This window comes from Chinchilla lanigera, unplaced genomic scaffold (assembly GCF_000276665.1).
Source record: "Chinchilla lanigera isolate Chin_1 unplaced genomic scaffold, ChiLan1.0 scaffold00076, whole genome shotgun sequence".
NCBI lineage: Eukaryota > Metazoa > Chordata > Mammalia > Rodentia > Chinchillidae > Chinchilla > Chinchilla lanigera.
Genome location: NW_004955477.1, coordinates 314,184 through 326,719, shown reverse-complemented (window position 1 = coordinate 326,719; position 12,536 = coordinate 314,184).

Genomic DNA, 12,536 nt, shown 5'->3' with positions numbered 1-12,536 from the left:
TGCAAAAGCCAGATGGGTTATGCTAAATGCCTTATAAAGTCTCACCTGACACTGGCAGTCAGGATCAGTTTGCCTCCACTCAAGAGGACAGACAGTGGACCTTCCAGATGTTGCCACAGGCTATTTGCATAGCCCAACTTTATGTCATGGCCTGGTGGCCGAGGACCTGGCCACCAGGGGCAAGCCACACACTGTGTCACTGTTTTTTATTGACGATATTATGTTAGCCTGATTATCTTGCAGATTTGAAAGCCACTGTACACAATCTGAAGAAAGTTTTGCTGGCATGGGGGTGAACCATAAATGAAGACAAGGTCCAAGGACCTGGCTTACCTGACAAATTCTTGGGTGCTATGTGGAGGTAAGACCAGACCCATGACAATATACCAATTTCAGGCATATTTGGGCTTGCTAGGTTTTTGGCAGGTGTACTGCACCTAATTACCCTGCTGTGCCCTTTATACCAGATGACCTAAAGGGGCATGACATGGGGCTACACAGACACAGACACAGCGGAAGCTGCGTGCTGGGTAGATGCAGCAGAAGCTGCTTTTCAGGACTCAGTGAGGGCTATTGCACAGGTACATGCCCTGCCAGTCACTGACCCTATCCTGCCATGTATCCTAACCATCAGTGGGGATGATGATGGATTTGGCTGGGGCCTATGGCAAAAACAGGGAAAACAGAAGCACCTTGTTGGGTTTTGGTTACAGTTATAAATGGGAGCTGAGAGCTGGTATTACCTGATAGAGAAACAGCAGTGCTGTACGCTGTTCTGCCTGTGAGGAATCATGGGACAAACAGATGGCTGAATACAGATGTGAACAGCCTGTCCCAGCAGTGGAGCGACACAGGCCTCCACTCTTACATGTGTGGGGATATACCTCCAACAGTGGGCCTCTTTCTCAGCTAGCTTGTTGGCAGTTGAACTGGGAACAGTTTTGGGACCAGTGATACACACTGTTCAGGAACCCATCTGGGAGGCTGGGCTACAGGACTTGACCCCTAGTCCCTGTGCAAAAGAGAAAGAGGGACCTCCAGCTGATGTTGGATGTACTGATGGGTCTAGCCATGAGCCAACCCTGCAATGGACAGCAGTTGCTGTCCATCCCAGTATGGAAGTACTCTGGTTTGAAACTGGAACAGGCAGATAAGCCAATGGGCAGAATTGCAGACAGCATGATTGCTTGTGATGCATAAAAAAGGCCCCCTACAAGTGTGCATGGACAACTGGGCCATCTTTGTGGAGTCTAACACTCTGGCTGCTGGTTTGGGCAGCTCAGGAGCAACAGGTAATGCACCATTAAAAAAAAAAAAAAATGACAGAGATCCAGCCCTGAAGTCATCACTCCAAGATCAAGTGAGCACATTCAGATGACTGCTGGGAGGCCTGCACTGATAAGTCAAATCCTTGGAAGCCTACCTTGAAGAGACAACGCACTGAGAACCTTGCTACTGCTACTCTGGAAGCTGGCTGGTCAACGCACGGCTGAAGACTGAACAGACACCGTACACTGGAGTATCTGTCTTGATTGACTAATACCCAGTTTGGCTGCTAATTCCTTTGCTTTTTTTGATTTGGTTCTAGCTGCAGGACTTTGGGCTATGTCCCTAAGGGACCAAGAGTTTTTTTGAAAGATTGCTCTTGTCCTTGTCTATATTGATGTAACTATAACATTGGGTACCCTAAACTGCTTCTCCGTGTTTTAAAATGGTTGATAATTTCTCCCTGTGATCATCTTGTTAGTCCAACTCCTGTTAAATCACCTTCCATTTACACTGTTATTAAGTTTAATCTACTGCTATGTTGTTCAGTTTTTAGTTCCTTGTTGATCCTGGTGTTCACTGTCACTCTTTGGGCCAGGACTCCAGAGGACTGAAGTCCCCACAAACGGACTGCATTTGTTCTCACCTACGTAAACATAATTTTTGGGTTGCTTACTTTTAGCTGCCTAAACAAAAGGACAAAAGTCCTTAAGAGGACTTTCCTGTGGATAATATAGCTAAATATCCTAGCAGCATATGCAAAAAAAATTCAAGAAATTTAAATTTATGGCATGAGCCCCAAAATAATCCTTAATTAGACTAAATGGGACTCCCAGCTCTTGACCTCCTGTGTCTGATTAACAACACCCACCAGGTCCTTCAGGCTATAAACCCAGACTTAGGCAAAAAATGCTGGCTCTGTGTCCCCCTTTCAGTCCTTTCCTATCAAGCTCTAGGTCTTACTCACCAACTTCAGCCCTGTCCTACGATGGTATGGGGAAATACTTTCAGCTTCTGGGGTTCCACATAGGGCCAAAATGCTTCTGCTGACTATGTAGATGTGTTGATTGTCATCTCAGCTTCTCTAACAGCCCCTTTGGGACTTCCTTTGTTTGCACTGACAGGGTACATCAAGTGTTCGATAGCACCAAAATGAGTCCTGTGCACTTGCTTTTGTGGTACCTGACCTCTCTGTTTATTTAGGACAACGAGGATCTGTACATGCCCATCAGTCATGTGAGAAATGCAGCCCCACAACATTGCCTATATTAGCTGAACTAGCAATAGCAGGGAGTTTAACACTCAGTGCCACAGCTATGGGTGTAAGCCAATAATACTCACAGTTAAGTGCTCAGATTGCTGGAGATTTGGCCAACATACAGACCTTATTAGACACGCTGCAGGATCAAATAGACTCCTTAGCTGCAGTTGTCCTCCAGAATCGAAGTCTTACATCTCCTGACAGCCCAGTATGGGGGTACCTGCCTCTTCCTGGAGGAGGAATGTCATTATGCTAATAAGTCAGAAATAACAAGAGAAAACTCCAGCCAGCTGTGGAAATGGTGGAAACATAGGGTTCCAAATGTTATGGAAAGCTCTTCCTGGTGAGGATCCTTAGACTTTCTCCTTTCTTGTACAGGAGACTTCCTGGATCCTTGTAGGATCTGCATGCTGACATGCTTCCTGACACACTAATTCATAAGCTTTAATTATGCATCATTCTGAGTAGCTGCCTGGCCTGTGAGTTAGCCCTTGCCCAACACATTCATGCTGTATGTGCTACGTGTCCATTAGTCACTGAGTAGCATTTCAGCTACCAGATCCACTGTCAAGGTGTTATGGTTTGTGTCTGGATGTCCCCCCCAAAGCCTCATGCGGTCATGGGGCAGGCTTTTAGAGTTTGATTGATTACGGATGTGAGAGCTACACCCACCCTGGGGTGAATAGTTTGCATATGTAAGGGAGAGCAAGAGGCTGCTTGCTGCCATTCCTCCCTTCTGTACTTGTTGCTTTTGCTGTGTTCTGCCGCCATGAGTTGTAGCCCTCTGCCATGTGCCACTCTGCCTTGTAACCTGCCAAGTATGGACTGAAACTTCCACAAACTGTAAGCAAAATAAACCTTCCTTCCTTAATTTTGGGTGTCAGGTATCTTGTCCCAGCAACGAGAGAAAAGTAACCAAGACACAAGGTATAAGTGCAAATATAAGCAATGAAGCTGAGGGAGTCATTCCTTGCCACCCATGTAATTCTAAACAGCACCCAATGGCCATTCCTCCTTCCACTGTCCTAAGAGAGGTAGAAAATAAGATAACAAAAAACCCAGGAGATCTCTACTGCGCTAGGAGACAACACATAGCCTGTTGAATCTCCTAGCCTGACCTTCAGTCATTTTCACCTTAATCAAACCTCATTACGGGTTCATAAATATGTATTAGATCTCACAAATATGATTAAGGACAGAGTGAATTCTGGGACAAGCATGCACTTTGAGAACCACTAAGATGACTCAGCGCCGTATCAATCATTCCTGTCAATCACACCTTGAGATTCAGAGGGAGGCACCAGGTTCAGAGGGAGGCTGAGACGCACATCTTTTCAATCTCCAAAACCTGATTTATTGGGGGCTGCTGTTGCTGTTTCTATTTGCTATGACTTGTGTTCAGTGCTTTTACTTTTTTGTCACCCTAGCACCATTTTTGACTGCGCCATATCTTTTGGAGGCATGGGCTTGCCCTGAGCACATCTTCCTGAGATCGTCAATAAATGTAGCTGCTTGATACTTGCTCTCAGGTGTACACTTGACAATTCTTTGCTTGTATACAAGAGCCTGGACTGTACTTGCCCATCACATGGTAACATTTTTGATAAACCAGTGAAGAGAGATTAATGGACATTGAGAGATTAATGGACACCATATTGATGGACATTGGCAGCCGAGAAGCCACCAGCCAATAGTCAAAAGAAGCCAATCAGGAAAGGAAGTAACTCCCTGCTCACTTGGGGAGATGCTATCCCTCTGTCCCTTTGTTGGGTGCACAGGACAGATTCCTGAACAAGCAGCAGACCAGATTGCCATTTAGAGAGGTCTAGATTGTGGAGAAAAAGGCTTCTACCTTTGCGAGGAGTGAGAGGAGTGCTGTGGATTGGTTGGTGTTGTATCTTGTCGTTGGTCCCTGCAACATGGGAATTCCGTCTCAGAGGATTGACACACACCTCTGAGGGGCTGGACCTGAGCTGATTTGAATGGAGGCAGGCAGCTGGGGAATGTCACTGCCTTGGCACAGCCTTCCACAACAGAGAACCTGGAAACGTGGACCTGGTCCACCTGAAATTGTTGCTTTTCTTTGTGGAGTGCAGTTGGCAGTGTGCCCTGCACCATGTAGACCTGAATGGTCACTTTCCCAGTGCCAAGGCTGCTTACAGGTCATGCTGAGTGAGTGCTTTTCATGAGTTACTTTCCCTCCCTCTCTCTTGGGAAAGTTCTGGGTCTCTCTTGCCTCTGCCCCCTTCTTCAGGCTTTCACCTATAGGAGTATTCAAACTATCTGGCTTTTTAGTGTTGAGTAACTCAGGGGAAATTTAAGAAGTAAAGTGTTTTATCATGCAGAACAGAATAAAAAACTCTGTGGTCATTTTAAAAGAGGCAGTTTTGGTGCCAAACTGTCAGTCAAAAGCAGTGGCCATTGGCAGAGCCAGATCTGGTAGAGTCAATTCTGGGTCTTAAAACCTGCCTATAGTTATTGCCTCCTAGGTTACTTCTCTAATGTTAATTTTTCCCCCCTCTCCATTCTACTTAGTTTTGCTTTTGCTGTGATAACTATGGCTTCAAGTTTATGCACCTATCTAAAAGGATATGTAAACTGCATTTGCTGACTGAACTTATACTGTGCCTAACTTTTATTGTGAAGGTTGGTCACCAGATGTGCTTTATGGCTTGATCTAGTGGGATGCGTTTTTTTCTAGAGACAAGTCTTATTCCCTGCTCTTAGACTGTCAGATAGTGGGATATTATCTGTTAAAGTGCCTGTTTCTTAGCCAGAAGGTGTTGAGAGTCACATCTGCAGAGAATTGACTGGATTTTATGGTTCAGTTGAGCAAGGTGATTGCTACCCCTCCCTAAACAGGATATTAGATAGTTTTAAAATTAGCTAAGAAGCATCCAGCCAAGAAGGCATCCCAGTTCTGGACTCTGTGTCTGGACTTCTTGAGGACATAGGAGAGATTCTAAAATTCCGAAAGGAAAAGTGGTGCCCACACAGGGCTGGAGAAGCCCAGCCCCCAGGGAGTTCACTTTATCAGAGCATGCATTGATAAAACCTGAGACTGGTTACAGGTGATGTTCCTCTGTGAGCTCTAACTCAGAAGAAAGCTCTGCAAGGCTTCTATGACATAATTCCAAGGAATTCAGTTAACAACCAGTTAATCAGTTTACCAGTTAACAACCCTGGGGCTGAAAGCCTGAGGAACCATCAAGAGATACTCTATCAGGTCCCTACTAATGGGTCGGGGACTGACTTAGGGATAGGCCTGTTAGATTTCCTATAATCTCTGTCTATAAAACCCATTTTGGTGTTTGCCTCATCCATCCTACCTGGCACCTTGCCTTCTCAGCTAGTCCCTTTTTAGTTGTAGATATTTAGCAGTGCAAAGAACTGGGTAGATTCTCTGAAGATCCTAAAGTTTGCTGAGGTTTCCACATCTTAACAATAGCTTTGGATCTCATCTGGTGAAATGTCCAGTTTATCCTGGCTTTTTCTTGCACAGCAGTAGAAAGAAAAAAGATACAAAGGGCTACAAAGCAGGCTAGTGATAAAATGTTCAGAACTTCACCCTCTGATAATCAGCCAACTGCTGCATTGGTCGGGTCTCAAACGGGGCCCAAATGGAATTATAACACAGGGGATGGAAAAGCCAAACCAAAATTATACATCAAGTCTACCTTAGTGTGTATGCAACAAGGAACGCCCAAACCTATGAACTACGATAAACGCAGACCTGTTGGTCAAGACTTTGCTAGGAACTCAGTTGCTTTTCAGCATCTACTTACAGAGGCACTTTGTAAACACACTAACTTAAATTCTAAGTCTAGAGAAGGTCAGGTTAACCTCAAGTGGTATTCCAGGTATTAGGAAAAAGCTCCAGACACTCCAACTGGGCCCACAAATGAAATAAGTCAATTGGTCAATGTAGTTTATTCAGTCTTTAATAGCCATGATGAAGCAGAGGACAAAGAAGAGTTGAACAAGGGAAAGAGGCAGGCTAAAGCCATGCCTACCCTACTTGATAAGGTTCAGGACAAAGCCCACAGTGCTAGGGGAAACCAAGTTAGCCCTTGGGTTGGTGAAAGCAAGTCAGGGTGCTTCAAGTGCAAGCAATCAGGGCACTGGGTGAAGGAATGCCCTCAGAAACTGCCTAAAACTTGTGGAGCATGTCAGAACGTGGAAGAAGGTCTTTGGTATTTGAAGAGGGACTGCCCTCATTCTCAGATAGGGATGAGGTCATCTCTCACTGCAGTGGTCAGAGAGTAAGGCCCAGACAAGGGACGATAGTGCCTGGGGCAGCCTGCATGGCAAACACATGAGTATTCTGATCAATTTTCGGGAGCCTTGGGCGACTCAAGAAGTAGTGTGCAAACAAATTATATTTCTCTGTGATACTGTGGTGACTTATTCTAGTTTTTTATTGGGATGAGCTTTCATCTTGTTCTAAAATTGTGGGCCTTGAAGGAATTAACTTCTTTATCCCCACTCTGAACTACCATTTGGGAGATTTCCTTTTCTAAGTTTCTTTATAGTGATACCAGAGTGCCCCATACTCAGGAATTGGAAGAGATACACTCTTCCTTCTAGTTACTAGGGACTCTGGCAGCCTCATCCCACGAGTCCTGATGTCTTTGCCAGGAGTTGATCCCCAGACATGGTATGACTACATCCCAGCGAGGGTTGTCAAGGTCATTCCAGTAGTCATCCAGCCAAAGGGCCATAATCTACACACACACACACACACACACACACACACATACACACGCACAACCAAAGCAGTATTACTTTAAAGAAAGAAGCTAAATGGGTTTAAAGCCCACTATTGATGAGTTTTTGGCTACAAAGTTACTGGTGCCATGCTAGTCCCTATGCAATACATTCATTTTACCAATAATCTAGCCATTGGAAAAATATCACCTAGTACGAGATCTCAGAGCCATATGTGAGGCAGTGGTACCTATTCACCAATATGGTAACAGACCATATACCTTTTTAGCCCAGATCCCAGGAGACACTAAATGGTTCTCTGTCCTTGATCTCAAGGTTGCCTTCTTTTATAGCTCTGTGGATGCTAACTCTCAATATTTGTTTGCCTATGAACGGGAAGATTCCTAAACAGCACTTTGCCAATAATACACTTGGCCTGTCTTGTTTAGGGTTTTATAGATAGCCCACACCTGTTTGCACAGGCTCTTGCTCAATACCTGAGAGATTTAAAGTTAAAAGGGAGCCCTATGCCCCACTAAAGAGTTATACAATAAAAACACTGTTAAGACTCAATTTTCCAGCAAAAAGCAGATATAAGATATCCCAACATAAGGCCTAGATTTCTCATCAAAAGTTGACATATTGGGATATGTTTTAACTCCAGGACAAAGACAAATGTTCCCAAGGAGAACAAAGGCAATTTGCCATCTGGGCCCTCCAGAGTCTAAACAACAGCTGAGGGCTTTCTTAAAAGTGGCAGGTTTCTAGTAAATATGGTTATCCCATTTTAGAGTAATAGTCAAACTCCTATATTGGGCAACACAAGGACCAGAAACTGAACCTTTAAAATGGATAGCAGCCACTTAAGAGGCTTTTAAAGTCTTAAAGCGGGCCCTGATGCAAGGGCCCAGCACTAGAAATCCCAGACCTAACTAAGCCTTTTTTTTTTTTTTTTCTCTTCATGACTGAGAAACAGGAGTAGCCATGCAAGTACTAACTCAGCAGTAGTGCTGGGAAAGCCAACTGGTTACCTCCTTTTCCAAGAGACTAGATGAAGTGATGCAGGGCTGGCCTAGCTGCCTGTGAGTAATAGCAGTAATGGCAATCTTAGTTTAGGAAGCTTCTAAGATAACCTTGGAACAAAAACTCTTGGTTCTAATCCTGTACCTGGTTAAGGCTCTGTAGAACTCAAAGGATGTTTGTGAATGACTGGAGAAAAGTTCTCTAAACATCAGGCCACTCTTATTGAAAACCCAGATGATTCTCCTCAGTCTTGCACCATTTTAAACACAACTATGCTCCTCTCAACCAACCAACAGATAGAACATATGAGGGAACAAACCATCACACCAAATTATGCCAGCTGCCCCAGTGAGAAGGACCAGCCATTGACAGGTACAGCTAACATGTGGTTCACTAATCATCAGATTAAGAACCCTTAGTTATTATGGGCTGATCAGGCCTGCAATCCCCCAAACGAGTGGATGGTGAAGGCTTAAATAAATGAGACCATTGAAATGACTTTAGGGCTCCAGGAGGGTCCGACTCTTACAGAATTTGAGATTCTCTGGGTTAAAACCAAGACTTCTTTGGGTGGCCTGTATTTATTTGATTATCAAAAAAAGGAGGATACTCAAGAAAACGTGGGAATCTGAGCAGGACCTTAGGAAATATTTTCCCAAGTAGTAAACTATGTCAATCAGGAGAACTACCTTATTTTTAGGTTGGTGTTTATTATAGGAGTGTGGAGCCTGCAGCATTAGTCTCCTTTTAGTTAATTGGGGTTGGAGCCAAACATCCTCCACTGTGGCCTCATCTTCTCCTTTGAGGAGTACAGCTTTACCCGCCATTATAGGCCTTGGTGGTTACCAGTGACTCACAGAGGTTCACTTACTATGAATCTGCTGCCCATCTTCAGAAAAGGTGCCTAAGCTTTGGACAACTCACAAGTAAATATGGAAAGCCAATTGGTTGATATTAAATCCTATTCAGAGCCACTTTGTAGTAGTCTCCATCAACTGATGGTAGCAGTTTCATAAAGGATGGTGTTAGGAGGGTAGGTTGTGCCATAGTTAACTCTACTCAGGTCATTGAAGCAAGAAGATTTTCCCCTGGGACTTCTGCCCAAAAGACAGAGCTTGTTGCCCCCACTCAGGCTTTTCAACTTGCCTGGGAAAGGACTTTTGACTAGTTGCCAATCTCCAATAAAACATGGACCAGATATCCTCAACCTTCTTATGGCAGTAAATCTCCCAAGTGAAATAGCAGTTGTCTATTGTTGGGGAGGGTAAGCCTCCTTGGATTCTGTCTCCTAGGGTAATTTTAAAGCAGATTCCACCATCAAACAGGCCACTGTCCAATATAATTCTAGCCAATCACTCACTCTGCCCATGGTCCTGTTATGGGATTTTGACTTACAGCTAGGATATTCTGCAAAAGAGCTTCAGATGATCCATTATGAGGGAGAAGTTCAAAAGAGTCAATGGTGGTGTGGGAACCTGACTGTGCTTGCCACAATGAGTGCAGGGGAAATTTATTAAGTTCTTACACGATGCTTTCTACCTAGGGTGAGATGCTACCACCACTACAGCACATAGTAACCCAGGTCTATAAGATGTGTCCTGTCTGTGCACTTATTCTCCCCCATTGCTTGAGCTGGTATAAAGTTGTGGGTCCTTCCTTAGAGAAGACTGGCAAATAGACTTTACCCATATACCTAAGTGTAAAGGGCACGCACAACTGCTGGTGTGCATTGATATCTTTACTGGGTGGATAGAGACCTTCCCTAACAGGTCAAAACAGACTTTGGAGGTGGGAAAAGTCTTCCTCAGTTTGGACTGCCCAGATCTATCCAGACTGATAATGGACACCCTTTTATATTCTAAATCATGCAGGGAATTGCCAAAGCATGGAATTAAGTACCATCTTCACACTGCATGGAGAGCCCAGTCATCAGGAAAAGTCAAGAGAGCCAATCAAACTCTCAAGAAAAACCATAGCCAAGCTATGTCAAGAAACCCCCCATAAGTGGCTGGATATCCTTCCAATTGCATTAGTGAAGCTTTGTCCCCTGACCTCCCAAGTCCAAACTTAATCTCAGGATATTTGAAATGCTTTTTGAGAGACCTTTTTTGATACCTGATTTATTTACTAACACTGAAACTTTCTACGTCTTTCAACATGTGACCCATCTGAGAACTTCTTAATTGGCCCTTCAGAAATATGGAAGTAAGACTCTTCCTCTCACAGAGATTAACAGTTATTGTCAGCCCAATGCCTGCTCTAGTGATCAGTTCCCAATAAATACTTGCTAGGAAGGTGGACCCCAGGATCAACTCACACACAAATGGGAAGGTCCTTATGCAACTCTTCTAACCACTCCTCTGCTGTTAAAGTACAGAGAATAGATAGTTGGATTCACTTCTCCAGGGTAAAATCTAAGCTGCCTGAGACACCAGAAAGGGAAAAAGAGAGAGTATAAACTTCATATACCTGTGAACAAGTGGGCAACCTCAAGCTTCTTTTCAGAAAAGGAAAGACCAGCCACCAGGTATAGTGGTGCATGCCTATAATCCCAGACTCGGAGGCTGAGACAGGAGGACCACTGTGAGTTCAAGGTCAGCCTGGGCCACAAAGTGAGTTCAAGCCAACCTGAGCTTCATAGTGAAATCCTGTCTCAAAAAGACCAAAGGAGAAAGAAAGAAAGAAAGAAAGAAAGAAAGAAAGAAAGAAAGAAAGAAAGAAAGAAAAAAGTTATCCAGGTTAAAAAAAATACCAAGCACTTTGTTAACCAGTTGAACTTTTATTCCAAGTAAATTGTGTGGGTAGTCTTGCTACTTTCTGTTTACTACACTTGAGGTCCCTATGCCAAGTTATAACATGACTTCTTTTGGTCTTTTTCTGTTTCTTTTGGGATCCTCCTAGGTGATTTGCAAATTGCCTCAAGTAGAGATAATGAACAGTGATTATTTGCATAAGACATTAAGGCTAATCACATCTTTCTCCTATCATAAGCAGCTACTTAAGAACTTGACAGAGAGCCTAGATGAACTTATCCATTGTGTGGGCCATTACTACATATCAAAAGCTTATTTAATTGAATGTTGTAGGTATTTTTGTCTGGAACTTGGGATGAATTTTCACATGAAAGAATGCTAAGTATTTGTTGCAGTAAGTGCATCGAGCTATATGTAACTATAATTGGCAGCGGCTTAAACCACATGATATACATATGTGGTTTACTTAAGGAGTCTGGAAGTAGGCAGTACAACCAGTAATTCATGCAAGTCCATGCTTCCTCTCCACTGTCCTCAGCATTCTGGTCTTTCATGGTGCTTATCACCTTCTGAGTTGTAGATGGTTGCCAATGTGCCTGGCAGCATGTTCTTGTGCCCATATCTCAAGTGAGACTTGTCTTTCTTGCCAATGGGAAGCCCCCTCACATCTCATTGACCATGACAGGATGATGCCAATCCCTAGACCAGTCACTGGGGAAGAGGAGTAAGATGACCATGGAATGATCCCTTTGGAGAAATCATGCTGCACTCATTAAAGAGGCCCAAGAGTGTACCTCTCCTCAAACCTAGGTGAATAGGGGGGTGACCTGCTATTGGATAGCAATCAGTAGTGCCACCTCAAGTTTAGCATATGTACTGCACAAAATTATTCCATGCATATTATCAGGTCATAGTGCATGAAACTAGAAATCAATGGCAAAAGAAACCACATAAACTATGCAATCATATGGAAATTAATAATACTCTCTTGAAAAATCAGTGGGTCGCAGATAAAATTAAAGAAGAAATTAGATGATCTACAATTAGTCAATAATGTCAGTATGACATATCAGAATGTATGTGATGGAATGAGAGCTATCCTAAGAGGGAAGTTCATAGCAGTGAATTCCCACTTCAGAAAAACAGAATGAGCTGAAATAAACAACCAAATATGCACCTCAAGGTCCTAGAAAAAACAAGAAAAATCCAAATCCAAAGCTAACACAAGGAAGGAATTATAAAGATCAGGGCAGAAATTCATGAAATTGAGACTAAAAAAAAAAACAATCCAAAGAATCAATGAATCAAAGAGCTGGTTCTTTGAAAGATTAAACAAATTAGACAAGTCCTTAGGTAATCCTACCCAAATAAGAAAAGACCCAAATCCATGCAATCAGAAATGAAAAAGGTGAAATCACAAAGGATTCTGCTAGAGCCCAGAAGATTATCAGTAGCTACTTTAAGAACTTGTATCAGGCTAATAATATCCCCTAGTTATTGTGGGCTGATCAGGTCTGCAATCTCCC